The following is a 13315-nucleotide window of genomic DNA, read 5'->3' as shown; positions in this document are numbered from 1 at the left end:
CTTAGTTTCTACATTTTCTTTCATGCTCTTAGTTCTGTATTTTTGTTTTTTGTTCTCATAATTTTTTTAGATATTCATGAGCACTAACATGTCAAGTAGGCCTTTAAGAGAATTTTCTGCATCCATTTCTACAAGATTTATGCCTCCCATTGTGCAACTTCATATCAAAAAAAAAAAGTTTCCAACTAAACCTAGAATTAATTACCATGACACAAGATCACAAATCTAGATGAGAAATATCAGAAAACCCATACGTCCACCTTGAAGAATTCCTATAGCTTTGCGATATGGTGAACTGTGAGGGTGTCTTAGTGGATGTAGTTTAAGTGGTGGCATTTCCTATTAGTATCAAAGATAGGGTAAAGACTTAGTTTAATTTTCTCCATCCTCAAAGTATCATGAGTTGTAAATAATTAGAGTAGCAATTTCTAAATCACTTTTTTCCCTCCAAGTAGAATGGTTTACATGAGAAATTGCATCACAAATTTTGCTCAGGCAAATGGAGAATCATTATTTGAAACATGGGATAGATTTAAGAGCTTACAAAGATAGTTCCCTTATCATGGATTGAAAAAATAGCTGAGTCTGCACATATTCTATAGGAAAATTTCTTTTTTTAGATAAGTGTTTATTGGATTCATCAGCAGGAGGTTCTTTTATGAATAAAAGTGTGGATGAAGCATAAATTATAATTGATCAAGTGATGTTGAATCTCTAAGAATGGTCAGATAGAAGTTGGATGGAATTTCCCCTGATAACATCAAAAGTGCAAGCCATAAAGGTAAAAGAGTCTGTCAAACAAAATGTAGTTCAACCTTCTAAGATTTTGGAAAATCACAAGTCATAGAATGAGGGGTTCAAACAGTTGGAGGCAAGGATTGATAGTATAGTTTCAAAATGGTTCAAGCATAACCTCCCTCCTACACAGATAAGGTTTAGTGAACAGTGTAATGATATTAAGTTGAGAAGTGACATGAATCATGAATAACTTTTAGAGAAGGACTTGTACAGAATTGAGGAGAAGAATAATAGAAAATCATAAAAACTCAGTTCCATTACTCCAAAAAGTGTCTAAGTCCACAAGTACCTTTCCCTCAACAGTTGTTCACACCATCACTAGACAAGAAAATTGAACCTCAGCCACAAGCTCAATTATTCCCAAAACCTCTGTTTTTACATGTCACTAGGCACTTCAAATTAATAGAGATTGGAAACCCATTAAAATTCAAGAAAAGAATTGTAGTAAGGAGTCCCAATTCGTATTTTTTTCCAAGGTTAACTAGTAAATGTGTATCAGTTCTAGAATTGATTCAAATTGAATTCTTACATCTACGAGGTCTATCAAGCATTTCCATTTAATTCTCATTTCAACTTGAATACATCTAATTCCCAATAGTGCACTAGTAAAATCAAGAATAGATTCACGGAAAGGTTATTCTTTTCTAAACATGATCCACTTCCTTCTCACTAAATGAGCATCAATTAAATTCAGATTCTTATGAATCATTGAATCAAATGATTCAATTACTATGTCTTCCATTTGCAATCACAATAACAACAGATACAATGACTAACAGAAGAATTTTCTACATTCATGACTTGAAACTAAGCTCAAACTTGCATGAACCGAAATAACATTCAATTCATAATCACACTTAAAGATCAAGTAATTCATTCATATCTCAAACTTGCATTAAAAAGATCAAGTAATTCTTTCACCATCTAAATTCAATCTCAATGACAATATATCCATTGAAAAGGACACGAGTTTTCTTAATTTAAGAGTTAAAACTAACACAAACTTGTGGAAATCAAAATAGGAATTTCAAACTAGAAAGTAAACTGCAATCTAAACTATCAGATCATCGGATCTGAGCAAAGGTATAAGAAATCAAAGAAAAATAAGGACAAATAACATTCCACAACCAAACTTCTCCTCTCTGTCGTGAAGCAGAGGTGTTCTTGGAAACCTCCTCTCAAACACCCAACAATAATGAACAAGCTTCCAACTATTACTAGGTGACGCTTACAGCTCCAAGAAACCTCCCTAGAGTCTCATACCAGTCTGGTAACATCATCGACCAAAGAATAGAGCATAAATTATGTGAATTGCCAAACTAGATCGACTGATCAAATCAATCTAGCTTTGCTACGGAATGAAGATCGGGAAAGGATCAGAAACTCCAAGAAACCTTCCTCGAAGCTATGTTGAATGCGAAATTCGCTGATCTGAAACCTCCCATGAACAAGAATGTGGCGGCAAGCAAAATCCAAATTGCGGTTGAAGAAACCTCCCTTCTGCCACTCTCCGATCTCAGAGGATGAACATTGGCAGCTAGAGATTGTCGTTGTTGAAGAAGGTAAGCTTTTGGATCTGGAATGTGGAACGGGAGCAACGGGGACAAAGGGTGAATAGTAGAGAAAATCACGAGGAAGAGATACACCCGAGCTCCTAGATTCCACTGTAGCTTCTCAACTTTTAAACCTCTCCCAATCTGATCCAATGGCCCAGAATAATTTGGATCTTGATCAATGGTGAAAAGTCACTTAAAATCCGATCCGAAGGTGTTGATCTTGATCAAGGGTCTTGATCGACTCTTCCTTAGGTTGGATGGAATGGATCTTCAACAGATGACCCAAATCTACTCTGATCTTGAATGAACGGTCCAAATTTCTTTAAGGCTTGATCGTCTTGTTTAGCCCTAGATTTGAGCCTAATTCTGGTTTGATCTGATCGGGTCCATGATCCTTTTGATACCTACAAAGAATATATCGAATATTAGCATCTAATACCATGAGCCAATTTGCAATTAAGTCCATGATTAAATGCAATGCATGAAATATGATGTAAATATGAGTTTAACCTATGAACAAGACATCAAAATCAATCATGTGTGAACCAAAATAGTGAAAGGAAATCATAGTTATCAAATCACCCACACTTATTCTCGTTCATCCCGAATGAGCAAACTAAAATAAAAGAAATCGAACTAGAACTCATCTCCCTAATATTTTCCTATCATTACCTAGAAGATAGTAAAAGGTATTTAACTAAGGTCATCTAAATATCAGAAACAATCTTGAATACAATCCAAACAATAATTAGTAGGTATGGTGATTTCAATCCAATTGAAAAAACTAAGCAACATGCAATCTTGTTACGCACCGCAAGTGTACGGTTATGTTGTAAGTAATAAAAAGATATCGAATCCACAAGGACTGTTGATTAAGCACTAGTTAACTTCGCATGATGAATTATCTAGACAATCTAAAGTTGTTAACAAACTCTATAGAGAAAGAGAAGAGTAAAGAGAGAGAGTTGAGAGAGAGAATGAGCGTAGTGAATGAAGGATGATAGATTCTAGGATTTTTATTTCCTTATAATGTTAGGTGATGTTACATAGATTATTTAATTTCTATCCTCTATGTTCATGCTCTTGTAGGAAGTTAGATTCATTACCGACTCTCCCATGTAGTGGATAAGTTGGCAGGATCTCCTACTCCATGTCCTATGCTACTAAATGGAAGTGATTTCTATAAATTCCGTTAGCGGGGTAGCCCTGTCACGACGTCCTTCTGTCATACAACACACAAACACACAATAACATAGAAATATAAATAGAGATTACGCTCGATCCCCTACTTCCTTATGGAGATTTTCTTCTCCTTTCAAGGTGATACCCTAGACGTCTGTTAGCGGGGCATCCTTGTCACGACGCCCCTCGGTCATACAATTAGTGTATCCCCCCTACGGGATTAACAATTCTACACAACTATTTGATAAAACATGCAAAAGATATATATAAGCATTCACACACACACATCATCAAACATGAACAAGGCATCAACAAGTCATTGAATAGAATCATGGCAAATCTACATAGTTTTACATCATTCATCACATCACAAATACTCCCTACATCCTAGATCTAGAGATCTACTCCATTGCAAGAGAATACAACCAAGAAACAAGATGTAAAGCAATCTACAACTCAAAATATAAGGAGAAGAGAAGAGAAAGCTCATCCATGTAGCACCAGTCTTCTTGGATGCAATCCTTTCTTCGGAGGTAGATGGATCGACGAAGGATGGAAGATCTAGGGTTCCACCAATGGGAGAACCCTTCCCCAAGCAATGGGGAAGAGCCCCAAGCAAAAGATCCCCCAAGATAAGAGAAAAGGGGAAGAAAACCCCTTTCAAAGGCTAGGCACGGGCACCACATGGCCTGTGACACAACCGTGTGGCCTTCACACGGCCATGTGCACTTTCTTCTCTGAAGGTGTGACACTGCCGTGTGGCTCACACGACCATATTCTTTTTCTTCTTTGTCAAAACCATACGACCGGGTGGGTTCACACGACCTGAAACATCTTACTCTCTGGAAACATTGAACGGTCATGTGAGCACGGCTGTGTGGAGGTCAGGCACCCCTTGCATGGCCCTTGGCATAGATCTACATGGGTATGTCTCATTGAAATATCTTTTACACCATCAAGATGGGTTTTCTCTGGTTTAAGTCTTCATCAGAGTTGTAGATCTTGAAGCTATCTACAAATCGATATAAAGAACAACCCAAAATTTCAACCGAGAACAAAGTTATGTCCATTTTTCTTTTGGTCTGCAGTGCTAAAAATTTCACACGGCCTTCACACAGCCGTGTGACATTCACACAACCTCAACACACCCCCCACACAGCCTCCACACGGCCATGTGGTCTCCACATGGCCAGAACTTGGAAGAACTTAGTTTTCGCATACCCGTAAAACTCTAGAAGCTCTAGACTTTATTTAAGCTCCGTTTTTACTCTAAATCATGTCCTATCAATCAAAACAAGCAAAGAGCAGATCTCCGAACAGAATATAATGGAAGTATGATATTATAATGAAATAGGGTGCGATAAGCATACATTATATGAATAAAGTACAATTAGATGTTCATTAAAGTATGCATAAAAGTGTATATAATCTAAGCACAACACACCCCCAGACTTAAACCTTTGCTTGTCCTCAAGCAAAACCCGCAATCTAGATTTATATGTGTAGATGGCATGTAATAATCCATAATGAATCAATATAAACCTGTCATATAGTTTCATTGATGAGCATGATACAAAAATTATTTAAGTGTGGCCTAAGTAGAAGTTCTCCGTGCTTAGTGTGATAAGTGGCTTAACATTCTCAAGTGTCAATCTCTAAGTCTAGTCAATTTTTCATTTAACCGTGTCCCTCATACTTCCCGCGATAGGCACTTACCTGCCACATGCAACGTTTGTTCCCCACAAAAATGCTATGCATCATCTACACAAGTCTCAAAGGAATACTCAGTATCGAGAGAAACATAACATTCATTTCCCCAATAACCTAACTATTGGGTGCTACTCGGAATACCGTTATGTTTCCCCTGTACAAAAATTTGTACATGCACAGAATGTTACCTAGCAACCCTTGTGCTCTTCAGAAGTTACACTTGGATTAGAAACGGAACTTAACATTTTTACTCCAAGTTCGCTCTTCAAAGTTAAACTTGGATTGGAAACGAAACTTAACATTTTTACTCCATGTTCAACCCTTGTGTTCTTCAGAAATTAAACCATATTACAAAAGATGTTTAAATATTTATTTCAAGGATTGGCTTTCAGGTCGTTGGCGAGGCACTAGACCTTCTTAGTTATGGGATCATCCACAGTAACCTTAGGTTTAACTACAGAGATCTCAATCAAAGAACAAGATCAAAACACAAAATCGAAGCACAAAAATGAAAACATGAAATTTCTAGCCTCTTGTGTTGGTATTTCTGGATCCATACAAAGAAAACAAAACTAGTTGTGCTGCGGGAAAATAACTAGTTGTACCTTTCTTCGTAGACAAAGGCCTCTTGATCTTCTGTCGTATTCCTCTCCTCTTCTTGGATGTCGTATGGGCGACGATCTACCAAGACAAAAACACCCGAACCCCTTTTGTTTCTGAGCCACCTACCACTAAAAGATGCAAAGAAAGGAACGCCTCCTTCTTCTTCTTCTTCTCTAAACCGTCAGCCACCAAGGTGCTTCGTCTCTTCATTTTATTTTTCTCCAAGCTCTGGCCACCAAGAGAAGATGGGATGCTAGCCCTAGACGGATGAAAAGGGAAGAAGAAAAGAAGTGGGGCACCGGCCCTAGAGGAAAGAAAAGAAAGATTGGGCGTCAACATTAAGGGAAAGGAGGGGGTTTTTAGTTGTGGAGAAAAACTTATCAATTCTTAATTGAATTGTTGATTTTTTGGCAAAACCTCCTCTCCTTTTATAACCCTTTGCCCCATATAAAAAAGGAGAAAAAGTAATAAATTTTTGTTTAGAAAAAATCTCTAGAAAAGAATTAACATAATTCTTTTTAGAAAAATTTCTTAAGAAATAATTAGTATAATTCTTTTTAGAAAATTTATAAGAAAGAATCAACATAATTCTTTTTAGAAATATCTCTAGGAAAGAATTAACATAATTCTTTTTAGAAAAATTTCTTAGGAAAGAATTAATATAATTCTTTTTAGAAAATTTCTAAGAAAGAATCAACGTAATTCATTTTAGAAAAATCTCTAATTATGTTGAGAAAAAATCTCCCATTTTCTTTTTCTTTTACTTTTCTTTTCTTTTGGTTTGGCCAGCCCCTTGCTTGAGCACCAAGCAAGACTTGGCCGACCCCTTTCTTGGGTAAGAAGCAATGCTTGGCCAACCCCTTCCTTGGGCACCAAGCAAGGATGTGGTCGGCACCATTTTTGTGTAGGAGGCAAAGCCAAAACGAGTGAATGCGAGGCTTTATAGAGGCTACAACAGAGACCGAGAGGAGAAATTAGTTTTGGCCTTCTGATAGTCTTGAGCTTCTTGTGTTCGACCCAAACACCCAACTCAAGTTCATCAATAATAACTCATATCATTAAAGAGTTATTATTAAATTATCGTACCAATCTCATATTACAATATGAGCTCCTACTTATCATGAGTGCATTAGTCTCCCAGTGTTTAAGATATCGTAAGTCTGCTAATTAAATGAGTTACTGACAACTCACTTATTTAACATCTAGCTCCAAGAGTAGTACAACTCAACCTTATTATCATGTCAGACTAAGTCCACCTGTAGGGTTTACATGATAATCCTTATGAGTTCCTCAAGGGGGCATCATCAACCTAGATTTCTAGGACACAGTTTCCATTTATAATCAACAACACACCATATAAATAATATTTTTTTCCCAACTTATCGAGCCTATTGATTTAACTGAATAAATCTCACCCTTTGATAAATTAAAGAAATAAATACTAAGTATATGTGTTTGTTATTATATCGGGATTAAGAGTACGCACATCCATAATAACATAGGTTTTGTTCTTTTATGCAGTTAGTATAAAAAGAACAACCTCAATGGTCCTGCTCAATACACACATAGTGTACTAGTGTAATTATATAGTCAAGACAAACTAATTTCAAATTACACTACAACCGTTCCAATGGTTTGTCCCTATCCATCTCTGTTGTGAGCTACTATTTATAATTTATAAGAAACTGATAACATGATCTTCTGTGTGGCACCACACAACATGTTATCTACAATATAAATTAAATGGACAACTTCATTAACATGCAACATTTGACCAGAGTGATTCTCATTTCAAAATATAAATGTTCATACAAAAAGCTAGGCTTGCCGTGGGCATGGATATCTGCTGATGTAATCATTGCGACAACAACTTCTCATCGCTTTACGATATCTCGTATCAGGTGGTACTTGCGCTCAATGTGTTTATTTTCCCTATGGTCTCGTGGTTCCTTCGAGTTTGCTACTACACCACTATTATCAAAATAAATTGTGATAATTTTGGGCAAACCAGGAATCACATCTAAGTCCATCAAGAAGTTTCTGAGCCATACTGCTTCTTTGGCTGCCTCAGAGTCTGCCACATATTCAGCTTCCATGGTGGAATCCAAAATGCATTTCTGCTTAACACTCCTCCATGTTATGGCTCCACCTCCCAAAGTAAACACATACCCTGAGGTTGACTTACTACTGTCCCTATCTGATTGGAAATCCGAATCCGTATAACCTACAAGGAGCAAATCATCTGCCTGTTAAACCAGCATATAATCTCTAGTCCTTCTCAGGTACTTTAATATATGCTTTATGGTAGTCCAATGTCCTTGTCCAGGATTACTTTGATATCTGCTAACCATGCCCATGGTAAAATAGATATTTGATCTCGTACATAGCATTTCATACATTAGGCCTCCTACAGCCAAAGCATAAAGAACTGCCTTCATCTCCTCTATCTCCTTTGATATTTTAGGACACATCTGTTGAAACCACAAGGTTGTTTTGGTGTGATCAACAAGTTAAGTTAGGTCCTGTGTTTTTCTAACCTTGTGTCTAAGTGTTGGGTTTTTCGGGCCGCGAAAACCATTTTTCCGCGTCGCGGAAACCCCGAAACTCCCTAGCCAATGGATCCGTGCGAAGAGTATAGAACAAAATTTTACATGTACGAGTTTACTAACTAGATCTACACTTAGATCTGCATGTTTAGAAGGTTACCCTTGTTGCGTGCCTTTTTGTGAATCCCGCTCGTCCAAGGTGCGTCGGATCTCGAGTGTGTTCAAACGTATACACCTCTAGTAGTATCCACACGAACAAGAAGTGTTCTCTAATACTCAAGGATGGAGAAGAGAACACCACAAGTGTGCTAGCACTTCTTGATGCTCTCGGATAGGATTAGAAGATGAAGAAAGGAAAAGAAGAGAACACACTCCTCTAAAAACTCTATGTGACTTTCACTAACCTTTCTTCTTGGATTAGATTCACTCACCTTTCTTCTTCCTTGCTTGAAACCCACGGCAACAATAGAGAAGGAGGAAGAAAGACCAAGGAAAAATGATGGAATGAGTAATCACACATCAATGCCACAAAATGAAAACCTCTCCACACATTAGTGTGGCCAGCCACATCTTGTAACCCCCTCATTTAATGTGGCCGGCCACATTAAGTGAATGGGATGTGTAACCTCCATGAGGTGGCACACCATAATGAGGTGAAGATGATGTGGCAAGATTAGTCATGCCATGTAGGATGAGTCAACCTTCATGATGTGGCAATACATCAAGTCAAACTTGATGTTTCAACTTCCATTTGGTCAAGTAAAAATTGACCAATTTTCTTCCTTGTTGAGTTAAATCCAACCTTTGATTCAAGTCAATTTTAATTTAATGAATCTCAATTCATTAATATAAATTGACTCAATGAATCAAATTTAAATTAGACTCATTCAACAATTGAATCTAATTGAGTCTAACTCAATAAGTCTAATTTGAATTAATCTGAATCCAATCTTTAGTGCATCATATGAACCTAAACCACATCCACTTGTTCTTTGTGTGTGACCCAATAGGTTATTGTAATATTGGCAATGTTTCTAAACTCCTTTAGAAACATAAGCAATGAGCGGCATCTAGCAATACATCATTGCTACCCAAGTTACAAGAATGTTGAGATCCAACATCACCTTGTGACTACTAATTGTGACTCCTCACAATATATGACAAGTGTCCTTCTATCCTAGACATCTAGATTGATCAATGTGAAACATAGATCGTGTCATCCTCTGATCAATCTAAATCTTGAACTCCAAGTAGACTCACTAAAACAAATGAGCTCAATATCTCATATTGACTCATTTGGGCATGGCCATGCACTTCGTGGTCTCACTCTATCAAGAATATCGATATCTCTCCCGTCATATAGGAGGGATAGATCCCATCTACATCACTCACATCCCTCTGCATAATTCGTTACATACCCAGTAATCGCCTTTATAGTCCACCCAGTTACGGGTGACGTTTGACGAAACAAAAGTACATAAAACCTTATGTAGGGATCCATGGTGACTTCAGGTACAAGGACTAGTAGTCATACTAATAGCCACATGAGAAAGTATATGACACTCATATAACGATCCATGATACTTTCTCATGGCGGGTCATTTAGTATACATTCTCTAATGCATACCCATGTGTCAATTTGATATCTCTATATCCATGACTTGTGAGATCAAGTCATCGAGTTGACCTACATGCTATTCTTATTGCATTAACATTGTTCCTGAATGTTAATACTCGACTAGGAATGATTAAGAGTAGTGTTCCCTATATCATCTCACTATCGGTTCAGCTAACCGATTGATATAGGTAAAAACCTTCTACTCAAGGGCGTTATTATACTTAGTTTATTTGGCACCAATACAAGTAAGTATAATAACCAAAAACCAAATGCCTTTATTTATATAGAATATGATATAATAAGTCCATAATACAATCATCAAATGATTGGCTCTAGGGCTCTAGCAAACAATCTTCCACTAGCACTATGACCTAGTGTGACCATCATGCTTCCTCTGTGCCAAAGCCTTGGTCAAGGGATCTGCGATGTTAGCCTCTGTGGGTACTCTGCAAATCTTCACATCTCCTCTCTCGATAATCTCTCGAATGAGATGGAAGCGTCGTGGTATGTGTTTGGTCCGCTGGTGTGAGCGAGGTTCCTTCGCCTATGCTATAGCTCCATTATTGTCACAATAGAGCTCAATAGGGGCAGCAATGCTAGGAACCACCCCAAGTTCAGTGATGAACTTGAGAATCTAAACTGCCTCCTTTGCTACCTCTGATGCAGCAATATACTCAACCTCTGTCGTAAAATCAGCTACCGTGTCCTGCTTCTAACTCTTCTAGCTCACAGCACCACCATTTATGCAAAACACGAACCCTGACTACGATCGATAATCATCCTGGTCGGTCTGGAAGCTAGCATCACTGTAACCCATTACAGCTAGCTCATCATCGCCTCCATATATCAAGAAATATTCTTTAGTCATTCTTAAGTACTTAAGAATATTCTTGACCGCTATCCAGTGACTTTCACCTAGATCTGACTGGAATCTGCTCGTCATGCTCAAAGCATACGAGACATCAGGTCGAGTACATAGCATGACGTACATGATAGATCCTATGGCTGAAGCATAAGGGATCTGATCCATGCGGTCTCTCTCCTCTCTAGAAGAGGGACCCTGAGTCTTCGAAAGACTCACGCCATGTGACATCGGCAGAAATCCCTTCTTGGAGTTCTGCATGGCAAACCGTAGGAGTACCTTGTCAATATATGTACTCTGACTTAGGCCAAGCAATCTCTTAGATCTATCTCTATAGATTTGTATCCCTAGAATGCGGTATACTTCACCTAAGTCCTTCATTGAGAAACATATCCCTAGCCAAGTCTTGACAGACTGTAGCAAAGGGATGTCTTTCCCAATGAGCAATATGTCATCCACATACAATATGAGGAAGACAACTATGCCCCCTACAACCTGCTTGTAGACACAAGGTTTATCTTCATTCTTGATGAAACCAAACTGTTTGATTGCATCATCGAATCGAAGATTCCAGCTTCGAGAAGCTTTCTTTAGTCCATAAATGGACCTATGCAGCTTGCATACTCTGCTAGTATGCTTTGGATCTACAAAACCCTCAGGTTGTGTTATGTACACATCCTCGAGTAGGTTTCCATTCAGAAATGTAGTTTTGACATCCATCTACCAGATCTCGTAATCGTGGTAAGCTGCAATAGCAAGCATGATCCGAATGGACTTAAATATCGCTACTGGTGAAAAAGTTTTATCATAGTCAATACCATGAATCTGCTTGAAACCTTTAGCTACCAAACGACCCTTATAGATAAGTCCATCCATATCAGTCTTTCTCTTAAAAACCCACTTACACCCTATGGGTTTTACCCCTTCAGGTGGATCAACCAAAGTCCATACTTGGTTGGTGTACATGGATTCCATTTCGGATCTCATGACTTCTAGCCATTTCTCAGAATCTGGTCTCATCACAGCTTCTTGATAGGTGGTAGGCTCATCCTCTATGAGCACAACGTCATCATGGTCAGACAAGAGAAATGAGTATCTCTCAGGCTGACGACGTACCCTATCAGACCTATGAAGAGGTATGTCTACTTGAACTGGTTGTTGTTCCTCAACTCTTTATGGAACAACATCATCCACAACACTTTGTGGTTCCAGTTCAACTTCCATCGAGGCTTCAGTGCTAGGATCCGCATCTTGAACTTCTTCAAGATCGAATGTACTCCCAATAGTCTTTCTAGAAACAAAGTCCCTTTCTAGAAAGACTCCAGTCTTTGCCGCAACTATCTTGTGCTCACTTGGAATGTAGAAGTAATATCCCTTAGTTTCCTTGGGATATCCTATAAAGTAACACTTGTCGGATTTGGGTCCTAATTTATCTGAGACTTGACGTCTAACGTAGGCCTTACATCCCCAAATCCTCATGAAAGACACTTGGACATCTCTCCCAGTCCATATCCTATATGGTGTCTTTATCACGGCCTTGGATGGAACTCGGTTGAGTATAAAAGCTGTCGTGTCAAGAGCATAGCCCCAAAGGAATGTCGGAAGATCTGTGTGACTCATCATAGACCGTACCATATCTAATAAGGTACGATTCCTCCTTTCGGATACACCATTCCACTCTGGTGTTCCAGGAGGAGTGAGTTGGGATAGAATCCCACACTCAACTAGATAGTCACGAAACTCATGGCTAAGGTATTCTCCACCTCGATCTGATCGAAGTATCTTAATACTCTTGCCAAGCTGGTTCTGTACTTCATTCTTGAATTCTTTGAACTTTTCAAAGGATTCATACTTATGTGTCATCAAGTACACATAACCATATCTACTGAAGTCATCAGTAAATATGATGAAGTGTTGGTGCAGTGAGCACCAGATGATCGAACCTGAGTTTTGATTATGGCAAAGGGCTCAAAGTTAAGTGGTGGTGTTATCTAACAAAGTTCATGGAGCTTGCAGGAAAGTCCTAAGTGATACTTAGGCAAAAGTCCTAGCTGCGGTTAGGCAGGTGAAAACCCTAGGGGGTGGTAACCCTAGGTCATAGGGGGTGGTAACCCTATGCGGAAAGTCTTGGCAGGTCGATGGCTTCAGGCAAAAGTCCTAGGGGGTGGTAACCCTAGGTGGAAAGTCCTGGTGTCGCGAACCAGGTGAAAGTCTGAATTGGCCGGTGAAGCGGATGTTCAGCAGAAAGTCCGGAAGCATCGAGTGCCGAGCAAAAGTCCAGTCGATCTGGAGGATCGTACTGGCAACAGGTAATCTCTCCTGAGGGGAGTAGGTGAGGACGCGTTCCCCGTAGAGGGAACAGTAGGCGTCGGGTCGACCTAGGGTTTCCGGTCGGAAACCTGAAGTCAGACTCGGACAGTCCGGAGACTGTTAAATACTT

At 38.8% G+C, this 13315-nt stretch overlaps 1 non-coding gene across 1 annotated transcript; it reads right to left on the bottom strand.

The window, feature by feature from the left end:
* Nucleotides 1–462: 462 nt before the first annotated feature.
* LOC121968851 lies at nucleotides 463–569 on the bottom strand. Its single transcript, XR_006108379.1, has one exon. It is a non-coding gene; the product is annotated as a small nucleolar RNA R71 (small nucleolar RNA).
* Between the last annotated feature and the right edge of the window lie 12746 nt (nucleotides 570–13315).

Source organism: Zingiber officinale, chromosome 3B (assembly GCF_018446385.1).
Source record: "Zingiber officinale cultivar Zhangliang chromosome 3B, Zo_v1.1, whole genome shotgun sequence".
In the NCBI taxonomy this organism is placed as follows: Eukaryota; Viridiplantae; Streptophyta; class Magnoliopsida; order Zingiberales; family Zingiberaceae; genus Zingiber; species Zingiber officinale.
This window is presented reverse-complemented; position numbering and strand designations above follow the sequence as displayed.